General features: G+C 37.1%; 1 protein-coding gene across 1 annotated transcript in view; it reads right to left on the bottom strand.

Annotated features, from left to right (window-relative positions):
* LRRC8C (leucine rich repeat containing 8 VRAC subunit C) overlaps positions 1–12075 on the bottom strand; it is a 91957-nt gene that overhangs the window by 43853 nt on the left and 36029 nt on the right. The window lies entirely within an intron of this gene.

The following is a 12075-nucleotide window of genomic DNA, read 5'->3' as shown; positions in this document are numbered from 1 at the left end:
GCCCCACATGGAAACAGCAAGCACCTTTACTAACTCCTGTCCAATCAGCGGTGCCCTTTAGCTTCAATGGGCCAAAGCTAAAGGCCCAGAGAGAGAGCATGACCAAAGCTGCCTGTTATTTCCTGGTCTCTCCCTTTCCCCTAAAGTCAGAAAGATACGCCAGAAAGATCCAGAAGATGCCAGAAAGAGCACAGCCCATCCTTTAAAATGTTTTTCCCATTTATCTTGTTATCTTGGGTTTTTTTGCTTTGAACTATTTTTAAAGTGTAAACCTCAGCATTTGTTTATATTAATTATTTACTAAATCCTGAAAGGCAAACGACTTTGCCACTAATCATCTTCTTATAAATGGGATCATCTCATGTGGGGAGAACTTTTAATTTTTGCCCTATTTTTTTTTGGTCCCTGTGATTTTTGACTTGATTTTTCCCCCATTTCCTAAACACTTTGTATTTCACTGTGAACCTCAAACTTAACCTCTGAGAAGTCAGTTTTCCCTGGAAACATCTGTTGTTTGTTGTTGTTTAGTCACTAAGTCATGTCTGACTCTTTTGCAGCCCCATGGTCTGTGTAGCCCTGCCAGGCTCTTCTGTCCATGGGATTTCCCAGGCAAGAAGGCTGGAGTGGGTTGCCATTTCCTCCTCCAGCGGATCTTCCTGACCCAGGTATTGAGCCTTCATCTCCTGCATTGCAGATGGATTTTTTTTTTTACCACTGAGTCACCAGGGAAGCCCCACCCTCTCTCTCTGAATGACAGAAGATGAATAGGGTATACTGAGGCTCTGGGAAAAGAGACACATCCTTTTCTTTGCCTGCACTGTTCTATCTTTTGGCTTAATCCCATTGCCTGTATTATGATTTAAGATTTCAAGTTAATCATCTGGCTACTGGGAGAAGGAATATTTCTTCCTTATCTCATGGCAAGGAAAAAGGGTGGCCAGTGAGGGTCAAAAAAACTTTCTCTTTTGCCATCTTTGGATCCAAGAATCCCTCTCTTTACAGCTGCCCTTGTTATGTAGTCTGATTTAGAGCAGGGAAAGGCTACATTTGGTGCTTGTTTTCCCAAGCCTTTTTGTTTCCTGGATCTTCTCTTCCCTAATACCGAATTAAAGGCTGTACAATAAACAGCCTAAAGAAAATGAAAGCCTCTTATTTGGGTTCACTAGTGTTTATCTTTGGAAATGATTATAATATGTTCCATCCCATCTCACTGCTTTACCTGACTTTTTCTTAAGCAATAATTTGTCTTAACACAACATGGAAAATCCAACTGCTTGGCATTCCTTTTACCTATGATCTACCTACTTGACATCTGTGCAGCATTTGATAAAACTTCCTCATTTTACTGAAACACAACTTTCTTAACTCCACTTTGTTCACCACCACTGGGTTGCAAGCTTCTTGAAGGGAGAACCTATATGTTATTATATGTGTGCTTTCAAAACATATGTTTCAGGCAAGTCACCCAAACTAAATAACTTCAACTACTCCTAGCGTTATTAACGTTTCAGACTAGTCCAAAGTTTGATTTTCCTGACACTTTAAGACCTTTTTCTTCTCAATGGATCATTATAATCTCATGGCCCCAAATGTTTTCTAGTCACAGCTGTCCAGTGGCAGTCACAGATAGGCACTAAAACTCATCTTAACTTCCACTTTCTGCCTAGAAGCTACTGTTTTGTTCTATTTTGCACCCGCATCACTTACCACATGGCCTGGAAAACAAGAGGCCCTGAGCAACTGTCTGTTAAATGGATGCGTCGATTCAGATGCTTGTTCAAAGAGCAGTGCTCACCTAATCAAATTAGGAGTGACCCGAGCCAGCTGCAGTGACAGCACTAACAAGTATGGTACTTTACAGTTTACATCTTTTGATAGATTTGGTTATTGTCTCCTTTGCGATAAGTTTCCTGTATACCTTGGAGGGAACTGGGCTTTTCTTTGCCGCAAAGAACAATTTCAGGAATAAAATACACCAATGAAGAGCTGTGGTTCTCAAGATTTTTGATCTTGGGAATCCCTTCATGTCCTAAAACGTAGGAGGAGGACCTCAAAGAGCACGTTTTAGGTGGGTGATACCTATCAATACTTACTATATCAGAAATTAAAATGAAATTAAAAAAATATATAAACTCATTTAAAAATAATACTCATTCCAAGTTAACATAAATTATGTTATTATAAAGTAACTATATTCTCCAAAACAAAAACAATTAATGAGAATAGTGGCATTTTTTCCCACAGTTTTGCAAATCTCTTTACCAGTGGACTTAATAGAAAATAGCTGGATTCTTCTATCTGCTTCTTCATTCAGTCTGCTCTGATACGCTGCTTTGATTGAAATTTATGAATCAAATATATTCAGTTAGAGAAGGGAAGACTATCTTAACAGGCTTTTCATGTAACTGTGGATAATTATAATTTGATAATATTTCAAATTAACTTGGTAAGTTGCAGTATGGAGCCTGAAAACTGTATTAATGAACTTTTCAAACTCCTTGCTGTTAAAACTCATTCATCTGTCTTGCACTCTGAGTGGATCTTTTATCCGTATATGATTTGGTAACGACATTGGTCATTTGGAAAATATGGAAAATACTGAAGCACTTAGTCATGCAGATTTTCCAAATGCTGACAAAGTATACTTAGAAATCACATTTGTTGAAATCACTAATGCTTTCATCAGAAAATTGTTTAAGTAACTGGAGCCTGTCAAGCTCATGGTGGTGTACAAATTTTCCAAAATTTTAATCATCACTTGAAAGTTTGAATTTTATTTGTGGCAGCGAATATTATGGTGTTCTCCTTGAAATGTCAAGCTCGTTTCATTCATTTTGAGAAACTATCTTCCGCATACTCAAGTCTGAATATCAGTTGTTTAATTCAATTAAAAATGATACATTATGATAAAGTGGCTAATTCAACTTTCAACTCAAATAAAGATTCCCCTTGTACCTACTGTACTTGGAATTCAGAAGACGTGCTTTATGTATTCTTCCCTTTCATCACATCATGTATTATTACAATATGTAGTCAAGGGTCAAGAGCTATTAAAATAATGATTTTTACTGATTCAACCAGGACATTAAATAAAACTAGCATTTTTTTTCCTGTTAAGTTGTAAATGTGTGCCAATGAGGAATACAGTGACTCTACAAGGTAGAGAATTTGGTGCCTCTACCTTGATTCACCCTAAGATGACTTACCCACCAATGATTTTGTACCATCAGTGAAAAATGCAAGAAATATCTTGGCATTAAAAATTAGTTTTGATCTTGTCAGTTCAGTTCAATTCAGTCACTCAGTTGTGTCTGACTCTTTGTGACCCCATTGACTGCAGCATGCCAGGCCTCCCTGTCCATCACCAACTCCCCGAGCTTGCTCAAATTCATGTTCATCAAGTCAGTGATGCCATCCAACCATCTCATCCTCTGTTGCCCGCTTCTCCTCCTGCCTTCAACCTTTCCCAGCATCAGGGTCTTTTCTAATGAGTCAGTTCTTTGCATCAGGTGGCCAAAGTACTGGAGTTTCAGCTTCAGCATCAGTCCTTCCAATGACTCTTCAGGACTGATTTCTTTTAGGATTGACTGGTTTGATCTTTGATCTTGTGGACCCTCTAAAAATGTGTAGGTGACTGGGGCTTCACAAACCACACTTTGAGAACCACTGAGGTAGAGGTTCACTGTTCCTTCATCTGTGGCTCGCCTTGAAAAAGCAAAGGCCTGCGGCAGTCATAACAGCGAGGCTCTCCGGTTCATTGGCATCATTCTCTTAATGTGGAAAATAAAGACAAACTAAGCAATCTAGGAAGCTTAAGTATTGTCTACTGCTTCCTAATACTGGTACAGCCTAGTTAAGAGGGATTGTCAGAGGAAACAGTCAAGGTGAAACAGGCTTTTAGAGTTGTAACTCTACTCTTAATGTACTTAACCTCTTTAGGGTAAGTGTGTGTATGTGCACGTGGTATGTACATGCCCTTATATGTATGTACACACATACTACATATGAATGTATGTGGACACATGTATGACACACACATATAGACTTTATTGTTTTAACATATCCCAGGGCTCAAAGCCAATATCCAGCACAGATTTAATCTTTGGAATTATTTCTGATGCAAAAAAAAAAAAAGCGGGGGGAAGAGAGGAAATATAGGAAAAGACTTAAAACCTCTGAAACTAAAAAGAGGGTGAAGGAATCTTGCACTTGCTTAACTGAAAAAAAGTTTTGTGTTCTTTCACCAATTTCAGTGCTTTCCCCCATTTTTATTTCAATATTTTATAAACTTTTTACAGTGTCGTGTTGGTTTCTGCCATACAACAGTGCAAATCAGCCATAATTATATATACGTTCCCCTCCCTACCCTGCCTACCCTCCTTGTGCATTACAGTGACAACACAATTTCTCTTTCATTATCATCGTCCTTTCCAAGTGATTTGTGACATTTTGAGAGTTATCATTTCAAGTTGAAGAAGCCACTTCTGAATAAACTGCTAAGTTTACATAGTTTTTTCCCCTAAAGATCAATCAGGATAATTCTATTTATATATTTTTTTCCTAGTTTAGAAATATAAATGATTATATTAATATTTCTTCGAACTCTAATTTCTAACTTACTATGTAAGATTTTTGCTTATCTGATCATGCCTTTAGAAACATGGCATTTCAAATTAAATCAAAAGATTCATCCCCTGAGGGATGGGATGGGGAGGGAGCAGAGAGGGGGCTCAGGATGGGGAACACATGTACACCCATGGCCGATTCATGTCAATGTATGGCAAAAACCACTACAATATTGTAAAGTAATTAGCCTCCAATTAAAACAAATAAATTTAAAAAATATTTATTACTAAAACTCATTTTAAAGGCTTCATTGTTTATAAAAAGTTACCTTTCATTATTGCAGCACTGTTTATAATAGCGAGGACATGGAAGCAACCTAGATGTCCATCTGCAGATGAATGGATAAGAAAGCTTTGGTACATATACAAAATGGAGTATTACTCAGCCATTAAAACGAATATATTTGAATCAGTTCTAATGAGGTGGATGAAACTGGAGCCTATTATACAGAGTGAAGTAAGCCAGAAAGAAAAACACCAATACAGTATACTAACGCATATATATGGAATTTAGAAAGATGGTAACCTTAACCCTGTATACGAGACAGCAAAAGAGACACAGGTGTACAGAACAGTCTTTGGGACTCTGTGGGAAAGGGTGAGGGTGGGATGATTTGGGAGAATGGCATTGAAACATGTATATTATCATATGTGAAACGAATCACCAGTCCAGGTTTGACGCATGATACAGGATGCTCAGGGCTTGTGCACAGGGATGACCCAGAGGGAGGATAAGGGGAGGAGGGAGGCGGGAGGGGGGTTCAAGAAGGGGAACACATGTACACCCAGGGCAGATTCATGTCAATGTATGGAAAACCAACCAATATAATATTGTAATTAGCCTCCAATAAAAAAAATAAAAAAAAATAAAATGTTACCTTTCAAAAATATACAGATCTATAATCCTTTTAGTAAAGAATATTGGTAAAGTTAGCTGTAAACCCAGAGTTTATTTCTTTCATTTATTTGGTTCTCCCTGAAACAATATTTTCTTCTCCATCTCAGGAGAATTTTAATACCTTCTTCTCAAGAATTAATTATATAGAACAAATTCTACTCTATTTATTACCCAGGACTTTAAGAATATCAAATATATTCTACTCTGATTCAAATCTGATTGCTAACACTGTTTTCCAATGGCTATTAGGTGGGTATATACTACCAGTGCTTTGTCTCACATTTTTCTGGCTGTTGGAAAACAGCATTAGACATTAGACAGTATAGTACGGCTCAAGAAAACAAGAGCCATTCCAAGTGATCCTAGTAATCACATCGATAACACAGTGAGTGGCCCCTAACAAAAATGAGTGTTAAAAATTCAATAATTCCTGAGCACAACAAATGTGACTTCTACAGGAAAGAAACCCACATATATAATTCATCTGTGTGGCTAACTAAATCTAATGGTCAGTTCTCAGCCCTCACCTTACCTGCTCTATCTGAGGCATCTGGTATAAAATGACATTCGCTACTTGGCTTTCAGATGCCTTTAGGTTTTCCTCCTGTTTTCCATGCTGTTCCTTCTTTAACTCCCTTTTTCCTCACCTTCTCCCTGACCTCTGGCCTTGATGTGCCCAGTGTTTAGTCCAATTCTTTTCCCTACCTCATTTACTCCCTTGTGAGCACATGAAGTCATCATGCTTTAAATGGTGGACCCAGCTGCCAACTCGATATCTCCATCTGGACACCCAGTAGACACATTAAACTCAGGATGTCTGGAACCAACTCCAGTTCCATTTCCTTATCCCTACCTCTCCTATCCCTGGCAAAGCCCAGTTCCTCTTGCAACTTTCCTCCCTTGATGGCAAGTACGTATATCCAGTGGCTTAGACCAAAATTTCTGGAGTCATCATGAGTCTTCATCTCTTACATCCCACATCCCATCTGTCAAAACTTATACATTCCTTAATGTATTGTCTGTCTCCCCTAAAAGAATGTAAGTTTCATGATGACAGAAATTTTCTTTTCAATTTTACTTTGTATATTGATGTGTCCCAGCACCTAGAAAGTAATGCTTGACATATGGTAGGCACTCAATATTTGCTGAATAAATTACTGAATAACTAGTAATTCTGATTAAGATAGGAGCGGTGATTGCCTTTTGGTTTGGAAATAATGATTATAAAACCAAAGCGTGTGTCTAAGTATTGTCACAGAAGGAAGATCCCACAGTGCAGGGCCGTAACATTGGCACAGCCAAGGCCAGTGCAGAGGAGTGCAAAAGAGAAAGAGCACAGGAATACCATGATTTATTTATGGGTTCTTTTCAGCAGTACTGATCAAAATAAAGTCATCAGAATATGCTCAAAACATCAATTATAAAACAAATGACTTTTCCTGTAGCAATGCAAAGATAGAAATAAAAAACAGGACAAAAAGCCAAATTTCCTAATCATATAAAAGTGATTTATTTCTCTCTTATGAGAACATGGCTCTGGATTGTATTTTACTCTGCAATTGCAGTATACATGACAAATTTTTTTTTTTTTTAGAAAAATCCACTAAAGAAGACCACGATTATATGGTTCTGCAGAAATCTACTTAATTTAAAGAAACTCAGAGGTGGGTTATAACTGTTCAGAATCTGAAAGGCACTTTCAGAAGTTATCCACTCCATAACTCTCATTTTATGTGTAAAAACTTGAGCCAAGAGATTTGGTGACTTGCCCAAGGAACACAGCTAGTGGTATCTTGACTTCTAATCAAACCTTACCTCTTACCCTACAGCTCTTAGTCAATAATACATCACGCTGATCTGAATGCAAAGAATCTAAAATATATACTAAGAAACAAATGGCTTAAATAGAATTTCTTGTTTCTCTTTGAAAATATAAAATGAAAAATAAACTATTATTAATATATTTAAAGGATTCTTAAGCTCTAGTGCTCTTACAGTCCCATAAACGAGAACTTTAGACTCAGAAGCAAGTTGATCTGACAACCCAAAGGATACTTTGGTACTATCATCTCCTTGAATATTTCCATGATGTCATGTGCTAAATTAATGGCCCAATCACATTATTTGGGAAGCGTTCAGAATGAGCTTAACCTGTTTTTCTAAGAGTGGTAGGGAACAAAAATTACTCCTTGGGGACTTCCCTGATGGTCCAGGGGCTAAGACTCCATGCTCCCAATGCAGGGACCCAGGTTCCATCCGTGGGTGGATCCCACATGCTGCAACTAACAGTTCTCACACAGAAGCTAAGAGATCGCAACTATTAATGCTGCAACTATTGATAAAAGATCCCCCATACCACAACAAAGACCCAGTGTAGCCAAACAAAAATGTTTTAAACATTATTTTAGTTGGCAATTTTAATTCTCTATCAATTAAGACATAATTGTAACCTTTTTCTCATTATATCCTTTCCATATTTAAAGAAAAACCCTTTAATCACTGCTTCAGACCATATATCACAAGGCTATTGCTTTACACACCAGTATCCACAGTTATCTTTAGCATAGTCATAAGCTTTTAATTTACTAAAAATTTGTTATGTCCTATTATCAGCAGCTTATTTTTCTCTCACAAGCATAATTCATTTACTTATGTACCTGCTATAAATAATTATAGGATTATAAGAAATATATATTAAAATGTACACTAAAAATATAAAGTTTAAGATAGGTCAAGCACGGTGCTGCGGGAATAAAACAGACAAAGTGCCTGTCTCACCCCTGTGTACACTTCTAGGAGAATATGCATTGAACAAATTCCCGTGAAAGCGTGAATTGTAACCGATCTTCGATTACTGTTTCCAGTGCCAATGGTGCATTTGAAGAGGTTGCTGTTTTTATTTCACTGAGGACAGGATTTATATCTTGTTGATCTTTGTATCTTCTAGAAAATAGCACAATGTCTTAGAATAGACCCTCAACACATTTTTGTTAAATTCAAAGAGGCCTAAACATGCAAACATAGTCGTAAACCCACCCAAATGAGCATTTTGTAGTAAAGACAAATTCTTCTACTGTTATCCTCTGTTATAGCTTGATACTACAATAAGAGCATGATTATTACCACATAGCTTCACAATCATTGAATAATGATTGTTCAAGGAACATCCACTACTGAAGAAACTCTTTGAGAAGAGAATGAGAGTCAGGAATAATTTATAATTTCAAAGTTAAGGATCATTGAAAATTTAATGCACGATGTCTGTCACTAGTTACAAAGAGGATATATCGATCGATGATGACTTCTTAAGTACCAGCCAGTATCCAATGGCCACATTTTGTGATTCCCTTATCAGAACATTACTCTATTAAGAAACAAGTGACAGAAACAGATCCAAACATAAAAGCCTTATTTACAATATAATGGTTTAGAATACTTGGTGAGTATTTATAAATTTATAAATCTTGGTGAGATTTTTACTTTGGAATTTTTGTCAAAGAACTTCAGCTACATCTAAATGACACTAATAATTATTTAATGCTTATTCTATACATTTGAAGTAAACTCAGATATTTTTTCAAAAATGAGGCTAAAGAGTGAGCTAATCGTTTCTTAAAACCTGACCATAAAAGATTATCATCAAATGTTATTCATTCTCTCCCTCATCTCTGTTCTAAATACATCTAAAGTCTCTCTGAGAATCAAGGTTTCAACTCTCTGCACCTCACTGCTCTTCTCAGCCATCTCTTCATTCCACAGTTTCCGCCTTCCTTAAACCAGGAATAGTCTTCCAGGATGTTAGTGTATACTTAACTCCCACCCCCATCCCATAGGATTCTAAACCCCTGAAAAGACTGTGTTTCCCCTTAAATAGTTGATATCATTCAAATGTAATTTAGACAAGATTTCAGTTCTTATCAGTCTCCACATACAAAAACCAAGTCTAGATTTCAACTGAGTATATCTGTAGTGATTGTTTTGAAGATGAAGTCTCTCTTCCTTCAAAGGGCAAAAAGAGACTGAGGTTTATCTCCAGTCCACTTTTCCCCCTTGAATAAAGAAAGCACAACAGTTCTAAGCAGCTGACACACCATGAATATATAGCGCAGGCCAGAAAATTCAAACAAAACAAGTGCTGGAAGCCATCTACCTGGAAGGAAAGGACGGGGAGGAGAGGTGGAGAAGACAGAAATATTCCTGCTCTCCAGAACATTAAAACTGAAGTTTTTTGCTTATTTTTCACAAAAAAGAGTAGATTGAAAAGGCAGAGGTCATCTTTTATTTCATATTGCTTGCTCTGGTGCCTAAAAGGCTCAATAGTTTGTTGAGTTAAATTCCTAATGATTCTACAGGGGTTGGTGGCAGGGGGCTGGGGTGGGGGATAGTGGGGAGTTGCCTTTTCTGTTTCAGTAGAAAGTTTGGTGTGTTTTACAAATACTTTTCACACACATAGATGGTCTGCTGCTGCTAAGACACTTCAGTCGTGTCCGACTCTGTGTGACCCCATAGACGGAAGCCCACCAGGCTCCCCCGTCCCTGGGATTCTCCAGGCAAGAAATGGACTGGAACTTACAAAAACAGAGCACCAATCAAGAGTGACAGGGAAGTTAAAGTAACTTGTTATCAAAACTTTGCCACTAAGCTCTTTTTTTGTTGTTTAATAAGGTTAAATTTTAAATTTCCAGCCATGTTAAATACAGTAGGAGCCAAAGCAACACTCCTCAGTAAACAAAGAGATTGATGGTTAAAGTGAGAGACTAGAGGATTTATAGTATCACCATTTTTATCATCTTTTTTAAATTAAACTCATCTTTATGAGAATCTACCATTCACAATTTCCCTTTTAAGATCAGGTAACATGGTAGGGTTGTTAAGAGCGGAAAAATATTAAATGCTGAGTAAATCTCTTTTCAAGAAAGTTGTTCACAAGAAGTCAACTCTTGGTTTGTCTTTTTCTGTTGGCTGTGCTCAGTAAAATCCATGATGGCAAAAAAGATTTTCAGATCCTCCAGCCTCTGGGAAGGTGGGTAGGAACTACAGGAAAAAATGACCAGAATCTTACTGTTAGACTATTAAAACTACCTGGAAATTGGAATATTTGTTTTTACCCATACAGCCAATAAATATTTAATGCAAAGTTTTGTGCTTAAAAGAAAAATATCTGTTGGGTTTGGCTCTAAAGTTAATATATTGATTTAATGGCTCATCTTTTCCAAGTTAGACATTATATGAGTTCCTCCTTCCAATTCTTTTCTCACAGCAAAGCTAAATAAAATCTAACATGATGATATTCAACTCTCCTCAAGTCTCACTTCTGGAAGCTGACAAAGGGCATAAGAAGTTTCTGTATATGAAGCTTCTAGGAGAATATGGTCAAAGTCTACTTGTATACACTCTCAGTCAGACTGAGACTGTGCCAAAAATCTAAATGAAAAAAATATATAGAAAATATAAACCAATTCATTAAAATACATCTGTTTCTGAAGATGATATATTCTTTACCAAAAACAAAATAGAAAACCTAATAAAAAACCTCCATTTCCCCCCCTCCAAAAAAAGTAAAGAGTGAAACTAGGTGCTATACATTATTTGATTGCAAAGGTTGAGTGTTGTGTGGGGCTCTTGAGAAGTAACCACAAAGGAGATACCAGCAACTATAGCAGGTCCTTGTGGTGCTAACTCTATAATGGGGATATTTTGTTAACTTCTCACTTTTCAGACTCCTGTGCCTTCTGCAGAGTGGGCCTCTGGTACTGCTTACTCAGGGAAGCCATCCTTGGTCTCCCTGACGAGGTCAAATCCAGCTCTGCAGGCTCTTACGGCACTGTGGATCTCTCTTGTGCCTGCCACAGGCACCATTTCCCATTCGCTTATTTGCTTTCCAAAAGAATGTTGGTCTCCATTGTTTTCCCAACAACTAACAGTCTTGGCACATAACAGGTGCTCAATATGTTCATCAAACAAATGAATAATTCATTAAAAACAAAGTTCCAAAAACAGTTCCCAGTGTGAAATTTCAGATTTATTCATTTGAATACTTTGTCAGCACAAGGAAAAGAGAGGGAAAAATTTAGAGCCCATCAGCTAACTAGGAATGAGACCCAAAACAGTGCCCATCTTTATAGACAAACTGTATAGTATTTTAAAATCGTTCATTCACAGTCGCTATTATTACTAAGAAACATGGCTTGGGGCCAGATGAGGTCTTCCTGAGAAAACTATCTCAAAGATACTGAGTCCTGTCAAATGTATTTTTAAATCGTTCAGAGACCTAGAAAACAAGATACTGAAGCCCAGTAATACATCAACTTGTATGTTGACAATTAGTTATCTAAAGCATCTAGTTATTTAAAGCGGTTTTGTTCAAAAAACCTCATCAATAGGATGAAAAGGTAGATGAAGGATGCTTGAAAGGAACAAAATTGATTCAAGAGTTGTTAAATTGGGAAGTTTTCATTGTTGAACACAAATACTGAAAAGCTATGTAGAAAAGACAATCATTTATTTAAAAATAGATTTAGAAGGAAACAGTGAGGAAGAAACAAGTAAAAA

Source organism: Moschus berezovskii, chromosome 4, assembly GCF_049115385.1.
Source record: "Moschus berezovskii isolate FMDL1 chromosome 4, NW_MosBer_1.0, whole genome shotgun sequence".
NCBI classification, from domain to species: Eukaryota; Metazoa; Chordata; class Mammalia; order Artiodactyla; family Moschidae; genus Moschus; species Moschus berezovskii.
Note: the sequence above shows the minus strand (reverse complement) of the source record. Positions and strands in the feature narration are given on the sequence as shown.